Source organism: Falco cherrug, chromosome 21, assembly GCF_023634085.1.
Source record: "Falco cherrug isolate bFalChe1 chromosome 21, bFalChe1.pri, whole genome shotgun sequence".
Lineage (NCBI taxonomy): Eukaryota > Metazoa > Chordata > Aves > Falconiformes > Falconidae > Falco > Falco cherrug.
In genome coordinates this window covers 1,080,701-1,100,185 of record NC_073717.1, presented here as the reverse complement: position 1 = coordinate 1,100,185, position 19,485 = coordinate 1,080,701, and positions in this window count along the sequence as shown.

The window sequence follows — 19,485 nt, the reverse complement described above, 5'->3', positions numbered from 1 at the left end:
CCACAGCCCATCACAGCCCACCACGGTCCACCACAGCCCACCGCAGCCTGTCCCAGCCCACCATGGCCCGTCCCAGCCCACCACGGCCCGTCCCGGCCCGCCACGGCCCGTCCCGGCCCACCACGGCCCGTCCCAGCCCACCCCAGCTTGTCCCAGCCCACCACAGCCCGTCCCAACCCACCACAGCCCGTCCCAGCCCACCACAGCCCGTCCCATCACACCACAGTCCGACCCAGCCCACCACGGCCCATCACAGCTTACCACGGCCCACCACGGCTTGCCACGGCCCAGCCCAGCCCACCACAGCCCGTCCCAGCCCACCACGGCCCGTCCCAGCCCACCACAACCCGTCCCAGCCCGCCACGGCCCGTCCCAACCCGCCACGGCCCGTCCCAGCCCGCCACGGCCCGTCCCAGCCCGCCACAGTTTGTCCCAGCCTACCACAGCCCGTCCCGGATCACCACAGCTCGTCCCAGCCCACCACAGCCCACCACAGTTCATCCCAGTCCACCACAGCCCGTCCCAGCCCGCCACGGCCCGTCCCGGCCCACCACGGCCCGTCCCGGCCCACCACGGCCTGTGCCAGCCCACCACAGCCCGTCCCAGCCCACCACAGCCCGTCCCAGCCGACCACGGCCCGTCCCAGCTCACCACGGCCCGTCCCAGCCCGTCCCAGCCCACGACAACCCGTCCCAGCCCACGAAAGCCCGTCCCAGCTTACCACATCCCGTCCCAGCTTACCACAGCCCATCACAGCCCACCACGGTCCACCACAGCCCACCACGGTCCACCACAGTTCGTCCCAGTCCTCCACAACCCGTCCCAGCCCGCCACGGCCCGTCCCGGCCCACCACGGCCCGTCCCAGCCCACCACAGCCTGTCCCAGCCAAACACAGCCTGTCCCAGCCAAACACAGCCTGTCCCGGCCCACCACGGCCCACCACAGCCCGCCACAGTTTGTCCCAGGTTACCACAGCCCGTCCCAGATCACCACAGCCCATCCCAGCCCACCACAGCCCACCACAGTTCATCCCAGCCCACCACAGTTCGTCCCAGCCCGCCACGGCCCGGCCCGGCCCACCACAGCCCGTCCCGGCCCACCACGGCCCGTCCCAGCTCACCACAGCTCGTCCCAGCCCACGACAACCCGTCCCAGCCCATGAAAGCCCGTCCCAGCTTACCACATCCCGTCCCAGCTTACCACAGCCCATCACAGCCCACCACGGTCCACCACAGCCCACCACAGCCCGTCCCAGCCCACCACGGCCCATAACAACCCACCACGGCCCGTCGCGGCCCATCACGGCCCGTCCCAGCTTACAACGGCTCATCCCAGCCCACCACAGCCTGTCCAAGCCCACCAGAGCCCGTCCCAGCCCACCACAGCCCGTCCCAGACCACCACGGCCCGTCCCAGCCCGTCCCAGCCCACCACAGCCCGTCCCAGCCCACCACAGCCCGCCCCAGCCCACCACAGCCCGCCCCAGCCCACCACAGCCCGTCCCAGCCCATCCCAGCCCACCACGGCACACTACAGCCCGTCCCAGCTCTCCACAGCCCACCACAGCCCACTACAGCCCGTCCCAGCCCACCACAGCCCATCCCAGCCCACCACAGCCCGTCTCAGCCCGTCCCAGCCTGTCCCAGCTCATCCCAGCCCACCACAGCCCACCACAGTTTGTCCCAGCCCACCACAGCCCGTCCCAGCCCACCACAGGCCACTACAGCATACCACAGGCCACTACAACACACCACAGCCCGTCACAGCTCGTCCCAGCTCGTCACAGCACGTCACAGCCCACCACAGCCCACCCCAGCATGTCCCAGGCCCCCACAGCCCACGACAGCCCCTCCCAGCCCACGACAGCCCATCCCAGCCCACCACAGCCCGTCCCAGCCCACCACAGCCCGTCCCAGCCCACCACAAACCACTACAGAACACCACAGACCACTACAGAGCACCACAGCCTACCGCAATCCACCACAGCCCGTCCCAGCTCGTCCCAGCCCGTCCCAGCCCACCACAGCCCGTGCCTACCCACCACAGCCCGTCCCAGCCCACCACAGCCCGTCCCAGCCCACCACAGCCCCACCCAGCCCATCACAGGCCACTACAGCACACCACAGCCTGTCCCAGACCACCACAGCCCGTCCCACCCCGTCACAGCTCGTCCCAGCCCGACACAGCCCACCACAGCCCGTCTCAGCTCACCACAGCCTGTCCCAGCCCACCACGGCCCACCACAGCCCGTCCCAGCCCGTCCCAGCCCACCACACTCACCACAACTCGTCCCAGACCGTTCCAGCACAGCACAGCCCATCCAAGCCCACCACACCCCGTCCCAGCCCACCATAGCTGTTCTAGCCCGTCCCAGCCCACCACAGCCCTTCCCAGCCCCCCACAGCCCACCACAGCCCCTCCCAGCCCTACACAGGCCGTCCCAGCCCGTCCCAGCCCACCACAGTGCGTCCAAGTCCGTCCCAGCCCACCAGAGCCTGTCCCGGCCCACCCCGGCCCATCACAGCCCGTCTCAGCTCATCACAGCTCGTCCCAGCCCACCACAGCCCGTCCCAGCCCACCACAGCCCGTCCCAGCCCACCACAACCAACCACAGCCCGTCCCCATCCCACCACAGCCTGTCCCAGCCCACCACAGCCCGTTCCAGCCCACCACAGCCTGTCCCAGCCCACCACAGCCCGTTCCAGCCAACCACAGGCCACTACAACACACCACAGCCCGTCACAGCTCGTCCCAGCTCGTCACAGCACGTCCCAGCCCACCACAGCCCACCCCAGCATGTCCCAGGCCCCCACAGCCCACGACAGCCCATCCCAGCCCACGACAGCCCGTCCCAGCCCACCACAGACCACTACAGAACACCACAGACCACTACAGAGCACCACAGACCACTACAGAGCACCACAGCCCGTCCCAGCTCGTCCCAGCCCATCCCCGCCCACCACAGCCCGTCCCCGCCCACCACAGCCCGTCCCAGCCCATCCCAGCCCACCACGGCACACTACAGCCCGTCCCAGCTCTCCACAGCCCACCACAGCCCACTACAGCCCGTCCCAGCCCACCACAGCCCATCCCAGCCCACCACAGCCCGTCTCAGCCCGTCCCAGCCTGTCCCAGCTCATCCCAGCCCACCACAGCCCACCACAGTTTGTCCCAGCCCACCACAGCCCGTCCCAGCCCACCACAGGCCACTACAGCATACCACAGGCCACTACAACACACCACAGCCCGTCACAGCTCGTCCCAGCTCGTCACAGCACGTCACAGCCCACCACAGCCCACCCCAGCATGTCCCAGGCCCCCACAGCCCACGACAGCCCCTCCCAGCCCACGACAGCCCATCCCAGCCCACCACAGCCCGTCCCAGCCCACCACAGCCCGTCCCAGCCCACCACAAACCACTACAGAACACCACAGACCACTACAGAGCACCACAGCCTACCGCAATCCACCACAGCCCGTCCCAGCTCGTCCCAGCCCGTCCCAGCCCACCACAGCCCGTGCCTACCCACCACAGCCCGTCCCAGCCCACCACAGCCCGTCCCAGCCCACCACAGCCCCACCCAGCCCATCACAGGCCACTACAGCACACCACAGCCTGTCCCAGACCACCACAGCCCGTCCCACCCCGTCACAGCTCGTCCCAGCCCGACACAGCCCACCACAGCCCGTCTCAGCTCACCACAGCCTGTCCCAGCCCACCACGGCCCACCACAGCCCGTCCCAGCCCGTCCCAGCCCACCACACTCACCACAACTCGTCCCAGACCGTTCCAGCACAGCACAGCCCATCCAAGCCCACCACACCCCGTCCCAGCCCACCATAGCTGTTCTAGCCCGTCCCAGCCCACCACAGCCCTTCCCAGCCCCCCACAGCCCACCACAGCCCCTCCCAGCCCTACACAGGCCGTCCCAGCCCGTCCCAGCCCACCACAGTGCGTCCAAGTCCGTCCCAGCCCACCAGAGCCTGTCCCGGCCCACCCCGGCCCATCACAGCCCGTCTCAGCTCATCACAGCTCGTCCCAGCCCACCACAGCCCGTCCCAGCCCACCACAGCCCGTCCCAGCCCACCACAACCAACCACAGCCCGTCCCCATCCCACCACAGCCTGTCCCAGCCCACCACAGCCCGTTCCAGCCCACCACAGCCTGTCCCAGCCCACCACAGCCCGTTCCAGCCAACCACAGGCCACTACAACACACCACAGCCCGTCACAGCTCGTCCCAGCTCGTCACAGCACGTCCCAGCCCACCACAGCCCACCCCAGCATGTCCCAGGCCCCCACAGCCCACGACAGCCCATCCCAGCCCACGACAGCCCGTCCCAGCCCACCACAGACCACTACAGAACACCACAGACCACTACAGAGCACCACAGACCACTACAGAGCACCACAGCCCGTCCCAGCTCGTCCCAGCCCATCCCCGCCCACCACAGCCCGTCCCCGCCCACCACAGCCCGTCCCAGCTCGTCCCAGCCCGTCCCAGGCCTTCCCAGCCCACCACAGCCCGTCCCGGACCACAACAGCCCGTCCCGGACCTACCACAAGCCGTCCCCGACCACCACAGCAGGTCCAAGCTCACCACAGCCTGTGCCAGCCCACCACAGACCGTCCCAGCTCTCCACAGCTCTCCATAGCCCGTCCCAATCCTCCACAGCCCGTCCCAGCCTAACACAGCCCGTCCCAGCCCAACACAGCTTATCCCAGCCCACCACAGCCCGTCCCAGCCCACCACAGCCCGTCCCAGCCCACCACAGCCCCACCCAGCCCATCACAGGCCACTACAGCACACCACAGCCTAGCGCAGACCACCACAGCCCGTCCCACCCCCGTCACAGCTCGTCCCAGCCCACCACAGCCCGTCTCAGCCCACCACAGCCTGTCCCAGCCCACCACAACCAACCACAGCCCGTCCCCATCCCACCACAGCCTGTCCCAGCCCACCACAGCCCGTTCCAGCCCACCACAGCCCTTTCCAGCCCACGGCAGCCTGTCCCAGCCCACCATGGCACACCACAGACCACCACAGCCCGTCCCAGACCACCACAGCCGACCATGGCTTACCACGGCCCACCACAGCCTGTCCCAGGCCATCCCAGACCACCACAGCCCGTCACAGCCCGTCCCAGCCCACCACATAAAGTACCAGTTCATAGAAGCCCACCACAGCCCGTCCCAGCCCACCACAGCCCGTCCGAGCCCACCACAGACCACCAAAGCCCACCACAGCCCATCTCAGCTCACCACAACCCCTACCAGACCACCACAGCCCACCACAGCCGGTTACAGCTTATCACAGCCCATCCCAGCCCACCACAGCCTGTCCCAGCCCAACACGACCCGTCCCAGCCCGCCACGGCCCGTCCCAGCCCACCACGGCCCGTCCCAGCCCACCACGGCCCGTCCCAGCCCACCACGGCCCGTCTCAACCCGCCACGGCCCGTCCCAGCCCGCCACAGTTTGTCCCAGCCTACCACAGCCCGTCCCAGATCACCACAGCCCGTCCCAGGCCACCACAGCCCACCACAGTTCATCCCAGCCCACCACAGTTCGTCCCAGCCCGCCACGGCCTGGCCCGGCCCACCACAGCCCGTCCCCGCCCACCACAGCCCATCCCCGCCCACCACAGCCCGTCCCAGCCCCTCCCAGCCCGTCTCAGCCCACCACAGCCCGTCCCAGACCACCAGAGCCCGTCGCAGCCCACCACAGCCCGTCACAGCTCTCCACAACCCACCACAGCCCGTCCCAGCCCGTCCTCGCCCACCACAGCCCGTCCCAGCCCACCACAGCCCACGAAAGCCCACCACGGCCCACCACAGTTCACCACAGCCCGTCCCAGCCCACCACAGCCCTCCAGAGCCCGTCTCAGCTCACCACAGCCTGTCCCAGCCCACCACAGCCCACCGCAGCCCATCCCAGCCCACCACGGCCGGTCCCAGCCCGTGCCAACACGTCACAACACACCACAGCCCACCACAGCCCGTCCCTACCCACCACAGCGTGTCCCAACCCACCACAGCCCACCACAGCCCTTCAGAACCCACCACAGCCCACCACAGCCCGTCCCAGCCCACCACAGACCACCACAGCCCACCACAGCCCGTGCCAGCCCACCACAGCCCGCCTCAGCCCACTACGGCCCGTCCCAGCCCACCACAGCCCGTCCCAGCCCACCACAGCTTGTCCCAGACCACCACAGGTCCTCCCAGCCCACCATAACCAACCACAGCCTATCCCAGCCGATCCCAGCCCACCACAGCCCGTCCCATCACACCACAACCGACCACAGCCCACCACGGCCCATCCAAGCCCACCACGGCCCATCCAAGCCCACCACGGTCCACCACGGCACGTCCCAGCCCACCACAGAGCACCACAGCCCGTCCCAGCCCGTCCCAGCCCACCACAGTATGTCCCAGACCACCAGAGCCCGTCCCAGCCCACCACAGCCCGTCCCAGCCCACCACAGCCCACCACGCCCCGTGCCAACCCACCAGAGCCCGTCCCAGCTCACCACAGCCCACCACAGCCCGTCCCAGACCACAAGAGGTCGTCCCAGCCCACCAGTAACCCACCAAAGCCCGTCCCCGCCCACCACAGCCCGTCCCAGCCAACCACAGCCCACCACAGCCCTTCAGAACCCACCACAGCCCGTCCCAGCCCGTCCCAGCCCACCACAGTATGTCCCAGACCACCAGAGCCCGTCCCAGCCCACCACAGCCCGTCTCAGCCCACCACAGCCTGTCCCAGCCTGTCCCAGCTCGTCCAAGCCTGTCCCAGACCCCCAGAGCCCGTCGCAGCCCACCACAGCCCGTCACAGCCCGTCCCAGCTCTCCACAACCCACCGCAGCCCGTCCCAGCCCACCACAGCCCGTCCCAGCTTACCACGGCCCACGAAAACCCACCACAGCCCACCACGGCCCACCACAGCCCGTCCCAGCCCACCACAAGCCGTCCTAGCCCACCACAGACCTCCAGAGCCCGTCTCAGCTCACCACAGCCTATCCCAGCCCACCACAGCCCAGCACATCACACCACGGCCCACCGCAGCCTATCCCAACCCGTCCCAGCCCACCACGGCCCGTCCCAGCCCACAACGGCCCGTCCCAGCCCACCACGGCCCGTCCCAGCCCGTCCCAGCCCACGACAGCCCGTCCCAGCCCACCAGAGCCCACCAGAGCCCACCACAGCTCGTCCCAGCCCACCACGGCCCACAAGAGCTTGTCACAGACCACCACAGCCCGTCCCAGCCCACCACAGCCCACTACGGCCCACCACAGCCTGTCCCAGCCCACCACAGCCCGTCCCAGCCCACCACAGCCCGTCCCAGCTCGTCCCAGACCACCACAGCCTCTCACAGCACACCAGAGCCCGTAACAGCCCACCACAGCAAGTACCAGCCCGTCCCAGCCCACCACGGCCCGTCTCAGCCCACCACGGCCTGTCTCAGCCCACCACAGCCCGTCTCAGCTCACCACAACCCGTCCCAGACGACCACAGCCCGTCCCAGCCCACCACAGCCCACCACGGCCCGTCCCAGCCCACCACGGCCCGTCCCAGCCCACCACAGCCCGTCCCAGCCCACCAGAGCCCGTCCCAGCCTGTTTCAGCCCAGCACGGCTAACCACGGCCTGTCCCGGCCCACCACGGCCAACCACGGTCCACCATGGCCCACCAGAGCACACCACGGCCCACCACGGCCCTTCCCAGTCCACCACAGCCCACCACAGCCTGTCCCAGCCCACCACGGCCCGTCCCAGCCCACCACAGCCCGTCCCAGCCCACCACGGCCTATCACAGCCCGTCCTAGCCCAGTACGGCCCGTCCCAGCCCACCACGGACCAGCACGGCCCATCTCAGCCCACCACAGCCTGTCCAAGCCTAGCACAGCCCTCCACAACCCTCCACAGCCCGTCCCAACCCTCCACAGCTCATCCCAGCCTACCACAGCCCGTCGCAGCCCAACACAGCTTATCCCAGCCCACCGCAGCCCGTCCCAGCCCACCGCAGCCCGTCCTAGCCCACCGAAACCCGTCCCAGCCCACCAGAGCCTATCCCAGCCCACCACAGCCCACCACAGCACACCACAGCCCGTCCCAGCTTACCACAGCCCACACCAGACTGTCCCAGCCCACCACAGCCCGTCCCAGCCCACCACAGCCCGTCCCAGCCCACCACAGCCCGTCCCAGCCCACCACAGCCTGACCCAGCTCGTCCCAGACCACCACAGCCTCTCACAGCACACCAGAGCCCGTAACAGCCCACCACAGCAAGTAGCAGCCCGTAACAGCCCACCACGGCCCGTCTCAGCCCACCACGGCCTGTCTCAGCCCACCACGGCCCGTCTCAGCTCACCACAACCCGTCCCAGACGACCACAGCCCGTCCCAGCCCACCACAGCCCACCACAGCCCGTCCCAGCCCACCACGGCCCGTCCCAGCCCACCAGAGCCCGTCCCAGCCCACCAGAGCCCGTCCCAGCCTGTTTCAGCCCAGCACGGCTAACCACGGCCTGTCCCGGCCCACCACGGCCAACCACGGTCCACCATGGCCCACCAGAGCACACCACGGCCCACCACGGCCCTTCCCAGTCCACCACAGCCCACCACAGCCTGTCCCAGCCCACCACGGCCCGTCCCAGCCCACCACAGCCCATCACAGCCCACCACGGCCCATCACAGCCCGTCCTAGCCCAGTACGGCCCGTCCCAGCCCACCACGGACCAGCACGGCCCATCTCAGCCCACCACAGCCTGTCCAAGCCCAGCACAGCCCTCCACAACCCTCCACAGCCCGTCCCAACCCTCCACAGTTCATCCCAGCCTACCACAGCCCGTCGCAGCCCAACACAGCTTATCCCAGCCCACCGCAGCCCGTCCTAGCCCACCGAAACCCGTCCCAGCCCACCACAGCCCGTCCCAGCCCACCACAGCCCACCACAGCACACCACAGCCCGTCCCAGCTCACCACAGCCCACCACAGCCTGTCCCAGCCCATCACAGCCTGTCCCAGCCCGTCCCATTCCACCACACCGAGTCCCAGCCCACCACAGCCCATCCCAGCACGTCCCAGCCCGTCCCAGCCCGTCCCAGCTCGTCCCAGCCCGTCCCAGACCACCAGAGCCCGTCCCAGCCCGTCCCAGACCACCAGAGCCCGTCCCAGCAAACCACAGGCCGTCACAGCCCATCCCAGCTCTCCACAACCCACCACAGCTCGTCGCAGCCCACCATAGCCCGTCTCAGCCCACCACAGCCCGTCCCAGCTTACCAAAGCTCACCACAGCCCGTCGCAGCCCACCACAACCCGTCCCAGCCCACCACAGCCCGTCCCCGCCCACCACAGGCCGTCCAAGGCCATCCCAGCCCACCACAACCCGTCCCAGCCTGTCCCAGACCACCAGAGCCCGTCGCAGCCCACCACAGGCCGTAACAGCCCATCCCAGCTCTCCACAACCCACCACAGCTCGTCCCAGCACACCACAGACCGTCCCAGCCCGTCCCCGCCCACCACAGCCCGTCCCAGCCCACCGCAGCCCACCACAGCCCATCCCAGCCCATCCCATTCCACCACGGCCCGTCCCAGCCCACCACGGCCCACCACAGCCCACCGCGGCCCGTCCCAGCCAACCGCGGCCCGTCCCAGCCCACCACGGCCCACCACAGCCTGTCCCAGCCCACCACAGCCCGTCCCTACTCACCGCAGCCCACCACAGCCCGTCCCAGCCCACCACGACCCGTCCCAGCCCACCACGGCCCGTCCCAGCCCACCACGGCCCGTCCCAGCCCACCACGGCCCGTCCCAGGTCACCACAGCCCGTCCCAGCCCACCACGGCCGCCGCAGACCATCAGAGCCCGTCCCAGCCCACCACAATCCCGTCCCAGCCCACTATAGCCCGTCCCAGCCAAACCACAACCCGTTCTAGCTCACCACAACCCACCACAGCGCACCATAGCCCACCACAGCCCACCACAGCGCACCAGAGTCTGTCCCGGCCCACCAGAGCCTGTCCCAGCCCACCACAGCCCGTCCCAGCCCACCGCAGCCCGCCACGGCCCGTCCCAGCCCACCACGGCCTGCCATGGCCCACCACAGCTCGTCCCAGATAAACACGGCGCACCACAGCCCACCACAGACCGTCCCAGCCCACCACAGCCCGTCCCAGCACACCACAGCCCACCACAGCCCATCACAGCCCACCACAGCCCGTCCCAGCTTACCACAGCCCACCACAGACCGTCCCAGCCCACCACAGCCCGTCCCAGCCCACCACTGCCCATCCCAGCCCACCACGGCCCGTCCCAGCCCGTGCCAACCCGTCACAACACACCAAAGCCCGTCCCTACCCACCACAGCGTGTCCCAACCCACCACAGCCCACCACAGCCCTTCAGAACCCACCACAGCCCACCACAGCCCGTCCCAGCCCACCACAGCACGTCCCAGGCCACCACAGACCACCACAGCCCACCACAGCCCGTGCCAGCCCACCACAGCCCGCCTCAACCCACTACAGCCCGTCCCAGCCCACCACAGCCCGTCCCAGCCCACCACAGCCCACCACAGCTTGTCCCAGACCACCACAGCTCTTCCCAGCCCACCATAACCAACCACAGCCTATCCCAGCCGATCCCAGCCCACCACAGCCCGTCCCATCACACCACAGCCCACCACTGCCCATCCCAGCCAACCACGGCCCGTCCCAGCCCACCACAGCCCGTCCCAGCCCACCACGGCCCACCACAGCCCACCACGGCCCATCCGGGCCCAACACAGCCCACCAAGGCGCACCACAGCCCATCCCAGCCCATTACAGCCTGTCCCAGACCACCACATCCCATCTCAGCCCACCACAGCCCGTCCCAGCCCACCACAACCGACCACAGCCCACCACAGCCCACCACGGCCGACCACAGCCCACCACGGCAGACCACAGCCCACCACGGCCCATCCAAGCCCACCACGGCCCATCCAAGCCCACCACGGTCCACCACGGCACGTCCCAGCCCACCACAGAGCACCACAGCCCGTCCCAGCCCGTCCCAGCCCACCACAGTATGTCCCAGCCCACCAGAGCCCGTCCCAGCCCACCACAGCCCGTCCCAGCCCACCACAGCCCACCACGCCCCGTGCCAACCCACCAGAGCCCGTCCCAGCTCACCACAGCCCACCACAGCCCGTCCCAGACCACAAGAGGTCGTCCCAGCCCACCACTAACCCACCAAAGCCCGTCCCCGCCCACCACAGCCCGTCCCAGCCAACCACAGCGCACCACAGCCTGCCCCAACCCACCTGAGCCCGTCCCAGCTTACCGCAGCCCACCACAGCCCGTCACAGCCCGTCCCAGCCCACCAGAGGTCGTCCCAGCTCACCACAACCCACCACAGCCCTTCCCAGCCCGTCCCAGCCCACCACAGCCCGTCCCAGCCCACCACGGCCGCCGCAGACCATCAGAGCCCGTCCCAGCCCACCACAATCCCGTCCCAGCCCACTATAGCCCGTCCCAGCCCACCACAACCCGTTCTAGCTCACCACAACCCACCACAGCGCACCATAGCCCACCACAGCGCACCAGAGTCTGTCCCGGCCCACCAGAGCCTGTCCCAGCCCACCACAGTTCGTCCCAGCACACCACAGCCCGCCACGGCCCGTCCCAGCCCACCACAGCCCATTCCAGACCACCAGAGCCCTTCCCAGTTCACCACAGCCCACCACAGCCCGTCCAATTTCACCACAGCCCGTCTCAGCTCACCACAACCCACCACAGCCCGTCCCAGCCCACCGCAGCCTATCCTAACCCGTCCCAGCCCACCACGGCCCGTCCCAGCCCACCACGGCCCGTCCCAGCCCGTCCCAGCCCACGACAGCTCGTCCCAGCCCACGACAGTCCGTCCCAGCCCACCAGAGCCCACCAGAGCCCATCATAGCTCGTCCCAGCCTACAACAGCCCACAAGAGCTTGTCACAGACCACCACAGCCCGTTCAAGCCCAACACAGCCCACTACGGCCCACCACAGCCCGTCCCAGCCCACCACAGCCCGTCCCAGCCCACCACAGCCCGTCCCAGACCACCACAGCCTCTCACAGCACACCACAGCCCGTAACAGCCCACCACAGCATGTACCAGCCCGTCCCAGCCCACCACGGCCCGTCTCAGCCCACCACGGCCCGTCTCAGCTCACCACAACCCGTCCCAGACGACCACAGCCCGTCCCAGCCCACCACAGCCCACCACAGCCCGTCCCAGCCCACCACGGCCCGTCCCAGCCCACCACAGCCCGTCCCAGCCCACCAGAGCCCGTCCCAGCCTGTTTCAGCCCAGCACGGCTAACCACGGCCTGTCCCGGCCCACCACGGTCCACCATGGCCCACCAGAGCACACCACGGCCCACCACGGCCCTTCCCAGTCCACCACAGCCCACCACGGCCTGTCCCAGCCCACCACGGCCCGTCCCAGCCCACCACAGCCCACCCCAGCCCACCACGGCCCGTCCCAGCCCACCACGGCCCATCACAGCCCACCACAGTTCACCACAGCCCGTCCTAGCCCAGCACGGCCCGTCCCAGCCCACCACGGACCACCACGGCCCATCTCAGCCCACCACAGCCTGTCCAAGCCCAGCACAGCCCTCCACAACCCTCCACAGCCCGTCCCAACCCTCCACAGCTCATCCCAGCCTACCACAGCCCGTCGCAGCCCAACACAGCTTATCCCAGCCCACCGAAACCCGTCCCAGCCCACCACAGCCCACCACAGGTCACCATAGCCCACCACCGGTCACCACAGCCCACCACCGGTCACCACAGCCTGTTTCAGCCCACCACGGTAAACCACGGCCCGTCCCAGCCCACCACGGCCCGCCATGGCCCACCACAGCTCGTCCCAGATAAACACGGCGCACCACAGCCCACCACGGCCCGTCCCGGCCCACCACAGCCCGTCCCAGCACACCACAGCCCACCACAGGTCACCACAGCCCACCACCGGTCACCACAGCCCACCACAGGTCACCGCAGCCTGTTTCAGCCCACCACGGCAAACCACGGCCCGTCCCAGCCCACCACGGCCCGCCATGGCCCACCACAGCTCGTCCCAGGTAAACATGGCGCACCACAGCCCACCACGGCCCGTCCTGGCCCACCACAGCCCGTCCCAGCACACCACAGCCCATCACAGCCCATCACAGCCCACCACAGCCCGTCCCAGCTTACCACAGCCCACCACAGACCGTCCCAGCCCACCACAGCCCGTCCCAGCCCACCACTGCCCGTCCCAGACCACCACAGCCCGTCCCAGCACACCACAGCCCACCACAGCCCGTCCCAGCTTACCACAGCCCACACCAGACCGTCCCAGCCCACCACAGACCGTCCCAGCCCACCACTGCCAGTCCCAGCCCGTCCCAGCCCGTCCCAACCCTCCAAAGCCCGTCCCAGCACACCACAGCTTACCACAGCCCATCACAGCCCACCACAGCCCGTCCCAGCTTACCACAGCCCACACCAGACCGTCCCAGCCCACCACAGCCCGTCCCAGCCCACCACTGCCCGTCCCAGCCCGTCCCAGCCCGTCCCAACCCACCACAGCCCGTCCCAGCCCACCACAGCCCACCACAGCCCACCGCAGCCCATCCCAGCCCACCACGGCCCGTCCCAGCCCGTGCCAACCCGTCACAACACACCACAGCCCACCACAGCCCGTCCCTACCCACCACAGCGTGTCCCAACCCACCACAGCCCACCACAGCCCTTCAGAACCCACCACAGCCCACCACAGCCCGTCCCAGCCCACCACAGCACGTCCCAGGCCACCACAGACCACCACAGCCCACCACAGCCCGTGAAGCCCACCACAGCCCGCCTCAGCCCACTACAGCCCGTCCCAGCCCACCACAGCCCACCACAGCTTGTCCCAGACCTCCACAGCTCTTCCCAGCCCACCATAACCAACCACAGCCTATCCCAGCCGATCCCAGCCCACCACAGCCCGTCCCATCACACCACAGCCCACCACAGCCCGTCCCAGCCAACCACGGCCCGTCCCAGCCCACCACAGCCCGTCCCAGCCCACCACGGCCCACCACAGCCCACCACGGCCCATCCGGGCCCAACACAGCCCACCAAGGTGCACCACAGCCCATCCCAGCCCATTACAGCCTGTCCCAGACCACCACATCCCATCTCAGCCCACCACAGCCCGTCCCAGCCCACCACAACCGACCACAGCCCACCACAGCCCACCACGGCCGACCACAGCCCACCACGGCAGACCACAGCCCACCACGGCCCATCCAAGCCCACCACGGCCCATCCAAGCCCACCACGGTCCACCACGGCACGTCCCAGCCCACCACAGAGCACCACAGCCCGTCCCAGCCCGTCCCAGCCCACCACAGTACGTCCCAGACCACCAGAGCCCGTCCCAGCCCACCACAGCCCGTCCCAGCCCACCACAGCCCACCACGCCCCGTGCCAACCCACCAGAGCCCGTCCCAGCTCACCACAGCCCACCACAGCCCGTCCCAGACCACAAGAGGTCGTCCCAGCCCACCACTAACCCACCAAAGCCCGTCCCCGCCCACCACAGCCCGTCCCAGCCAACCACAGCGCACCACAGCCTGCCCCAACCCACCTGAGCCCGTCCCAGCTTACCACAGCCCACCACAGCCCGTCACAGCCCGTCCCAGCCCACCAGAGGTCGTCCCAGCTCACCACAACCCACCACAGCCCTTCCCAGCCCGTCCCAGCCCACCACGGCCGCCGCAGACCATCAGAGCCCGTCCCAGCCCACCACAATCCCGTCCCAGCCCACTATAGCCCGTCCCAGCCCACCACAACCCGTTCTAGCTCACCGCAACCCACCACAGCGCACCATAGCCCACCACAGCCCACCACAGCGCACCAGAGTCTGTCCCGGCCCACCAGAGCCTGTCCCAGCCCACCACAGCCCGTCCCAGCCCACCGCAGCCCGCCACGGCCCGTCCCAGCCCACCACAGCCCATTCCAGACCACCAGAGCCCTTCCCAGTTCACCACAGCCCACCACAGCCCGTCCAATTTCACCACAGCCCGTCTCAGCTCACCACAACCCACCACAGCCCGTCCCAGCACACCGCAGCCTATCCCAACCCGTCCCAGCCCACCACGGCCCGTCCCAGCCCACCACGGCCCGTCCCAGCCCGTCCCAGCCCACGACAGCCCATCCCAGCCCACGACAGTCCGTCCCAGCCCACCAGAGCCCACCACAGCTCGTCCCAGCCCACCACAGCCCAGAAGAGCTCTTCACAGACCACCACAGCCCGTCCCAGCCCACCACAGCCCACTACGGCCCACCACAGCCTGTCCCAGCCCACCACAGCCCGTCCCAGCCCACCAAAGCCCGTCCCAGCCCACCACAGCCCGTCCCAGCTCGTCCCAGCCCACCACAGCCCAGAAGAGCTTGTCACAGCACACCACAGCCCGTCCCAGCCCACCACAGCCCACTACGGCCCACCACAGCCCGTCCCAGCCCACCACGGCCCGTCGCAGCCCACCACGGCCCGTCCCAGCCTACCACGGCCCGTCCCAGCCCACCACGGCCCGTCTCAGCCCACCACGGCCCGTCGCAGCCCACCACGGCCCGTCCCAGCCCACCACGGCCCATCACAGCCCACCACAGTTCACCACAGCCCGTCCTAGCCCAGCACGGCCCGTCCCAGCCCACCACGGACCACCACGGCCCATCTCAGCCCACCACAGCCTGTCCAAGCCCAGCACAGCCCTCCACAACCCGTCCCAACCCTCCACAGCTCATCCCAGCCTACCACAGCCCGTCGCAGCCCAACACAGCTTATCCCAGCCCACCGAAACCCGTCCCAGCCCACCGCAACCCGTCCCAGCCCACCAGAGCCCACCACAGGTCACCACAGCCCACCACCGGTCACCACAGCCCACCACAGGTCACCACAGCCTGTTTCAGCCCACCACGGCAAACCACGGCCCGTCCCAGCCCACCACGGCCCATCACAGCCCACCACAGTTCACCACAGCCCGTCGCAGCCCAGCACGGCCCGTCCCAGCCCACCACGGGCCACCACGGCCCATCTCAGCCCACCACAGCCTGTCCAAGCCCAGCACAGCCATCCACAACCCTCCACAGCCCGTCCCAACCCTCCACAGCTCATCCCAGCCTACCACAGCCCGTCGCAGCCCAACACAGCTTATCCCAGCCCACCGCAGCCCGTCCCAGCCCACCGCAGCCCGTCCTAGCCCACCGAAACCCGTCCCAGCCCACCGCAACCCGTCCCAGCCCACCACAGCCCACCACAGCCCGTCCCAGCCCGTCCCAACCCACCACAGCCCGTCCCAGCCCACCACAGCCCATCCCAGCCCACCACGGCCCAACCCAGCCCGTGCCAACCCGTCACAACACACCACAGCCCACCACAGCCCACCACAGCCCGTCCCAGACCATCACAGCCCGTCCCAGCCCACCACAGCCCACCACGGCCCGTCCCAGCCCACCACGGCTCGTCCCAGCCCACCACGGACCAGCACGGCCCATCTCAGCCCACCACAGCCTGTCCAAGCCCAGCACAGCCCTCCACAACACTCCACAGCCCGTCCCAACCCTCCACATCTCATCCCAGCCTACCACAGCCCGTCGCAGCCCAACACAGCTTATCCCAGCCCACCGAAACCCGTCCCAGCCCACCGAAACCCGTCCCAGCCCACCACAGCCCACCACCGGTCACCACAGCCCACCACCGGTCACCACAGCCCAACACAGGTCACCACAGCCTGTTTCAGCCCACCACGGCAAACCACGGCCTGTCCCAGCCCACCACGGCCCGCCATGGCCCACCACAGCTCGTCCCAGATAAACACGGCGCACCACAGCCCACCACGGCCTGTCCCGGCCCACCACAGTTCGTCCCAGCACACCACAGCCCACCACAGACCGTCCCAGCCCACCACAGCCCGTCCCAGCCCCTCCCAGCCCACCACAGCCTGTCCCAGCCTGTCCCAGCTCGTCCAAGCCTGTCCCAGACCCCCAGAGCCCGTCGCAGCCCACCACAGCCCGTCACAGCCCGTCACAGCTCTCCACAACCCACCGCAGCCCGTCCCAGCCCACCAGAGCCCACCAGAGCCCACCACAGTTCGTCCCAGCCCACCACAGCCCGTCCCAGCCCACCACAAGCCGTCCTAGCCCACCACAGACCTCCAGAGCCCGTGTCAGCTCACCACAGCCTATCCCAGCCCACCACTGCCCACCGCAGCCTATCCCAACCTGTCCCAGCCCACCACGGCCCGTCCCAGCCCACCACGGCCCGTCCCAGCCCACCACGGCCCGTCGCAGCCCACCACGGCCCGTCCCAGCCTTCCACGGCCCGTCCCAGCCCACCACAGCCCGTCCCAGCCCACCACAGCCTGTCCCAGCTCGTCCCAGACCACCACAGCCTCTCACAGCACACCACAGCCCGTTAGAGCCCACCACAGCAAGTACCAGCCCGTCCCAGCCCACCACGGCCCGTCTCAGCCCACCACGGCCCGTCTCAGCTCACCACAACCCGTCCCAGACGACCACAGCCCGTCCCAGCCCACCACAGCCCACCACAGCCCGTCCCAGCCCACCACGGCCCGTCCCAGCCCACCACAGCCCGTCCCAGCCCACCAGAGCCCGTCCCAGCCTGTTTCAACCCACCACGGCTAACCACGGCCTGTCCCGGCCCACCACGGCCAACCACGGTCCACCATGGCCCACCAGAGCACACCACGGCCCACCACGGCCCTTCCCAGTCCACCACAGCCCACCACAGCCTGTCCCAGCCCACCACGGCCCGTCCCAGCCCACCACGGCCCACCCCAGCCCACCACGGCCCGTCCCAGCCCACCACGGCCCATCACAGCCCACCACAGTTCACCACAGCCCGTCCTAGCCCAGCACGGCCCGTCCCAGCCCACCACGGACCACCACGGCCCATCTCAGCCCACCACAGCCTGTCCAAGCCCAGCACAGCCCTCCACAACCCTCCACAGCCCGTCCCAACCCTCCACAGCTCATCCCAGCCTACCACAGCCCGTCGCAGCCCAACACAGCTTATCCCAGCCCACCGAAACGCGTCCCAGCCCACCGCAAACCGTCCCAGCCCACCACAGCCCACCACAGGTCACCACAGCCCACCACCGGTCACCACAGCCCACCACAGGTCACCACAGCCTGTTTCAGCCCACCACGGCAAACCACGGCCCGTCCCAGCCCACCACGGCCCGTCCCAGCCCACCACGGCCTGCCATGGCCCACCACAGCTCGTCCCAGATAAACACGGCGCACCACAGCCCACCACGGCCCGTCCCGGCCCACCACAGCCCGTCCCAGCACACCACAGCCCACCACAGGCCATCACAGCCCACCACAGCCCGTCCCAGCTTACCACAGCCCACCACAGCCCGTCCCAGCCCCTCCCAGCCCGTCTCAGCCCACCACAGCCCGTCCCAGCCTGTCCCAGCTCGTCCAAGCCTGTCCCAGACCCCCAGAGCCCGTCGCAGCCCACCACAGCCCGTCACAGCCCGTCCCAGCTCTCCACAACCCACCGCAGCCCGTCCCAGCCCACCACAGCCCGTCCCAGCCCACCACGGCCCACGAAAGCCCACCACAGCCCGTCCCAGGCCACCACGGCCCGTCCCAGCCCACCACAGACCTCCAGAGCCCGTCTCAGCTCACCACAGCCTATCCCAGCCCACCACGGCCCACCGCAGCCTATCCCAACCTGTCCCAGCCCACCACTGCCCGTCCCAGCCCACCACGGCCCGTCCCAGCCCACCACGGCCCGTCGCAGCCCACCACGGCCCGTCCCAGCCTACCACGGCCCGTCCCAGCCCACCACGGCCCGTCGCAGCCCACCACGGCCCGTCCCAGCCCACCACGGCCGATCACAGCCCACCACAGTTCACCACAGCCCGTCCTAGCCCAGCACGGCCCGTCCCAGCCCACCACGGACCACCACGGCCCATCTCAGCCCACCACAGCCTGTCCAAGCCCAGCACAGCCCTCCACAACCCTCCACAGCCCGTCCCAACCCTCCACAGCTCATCCCAGCCTACCACAGCCCGTCGCAGCCCAACACAGCTTATCCCAGCCCACCGCAGCCCGTCCCAGCCCACCGCAACCGGTCCCAGCCCACCACAGCCCACCACCGGTCACCACAGCCCACCACAGGTCACCACAGCCTGTTTCAGCCCACCACGGCAAACCACGGCCCGTCCCAGCCCACCACGGCCCGCCATGGCCCACCACAGCTCGTCCCAGACAAACACGGCGCACCACAGCCCACCACGGCCCGTCCCGGCCCACCACAGCCCGTCCCAGCACACCACAGCCCACCACAGCCCATCACAGCCCACCACAGCCCGTCCCAGCCCGTCCTCGCCCACCACAGCTCGTCCCAGCCCACCACAGCCCGTGCCAGCCCACCACGGCTGACCACAGCCCGT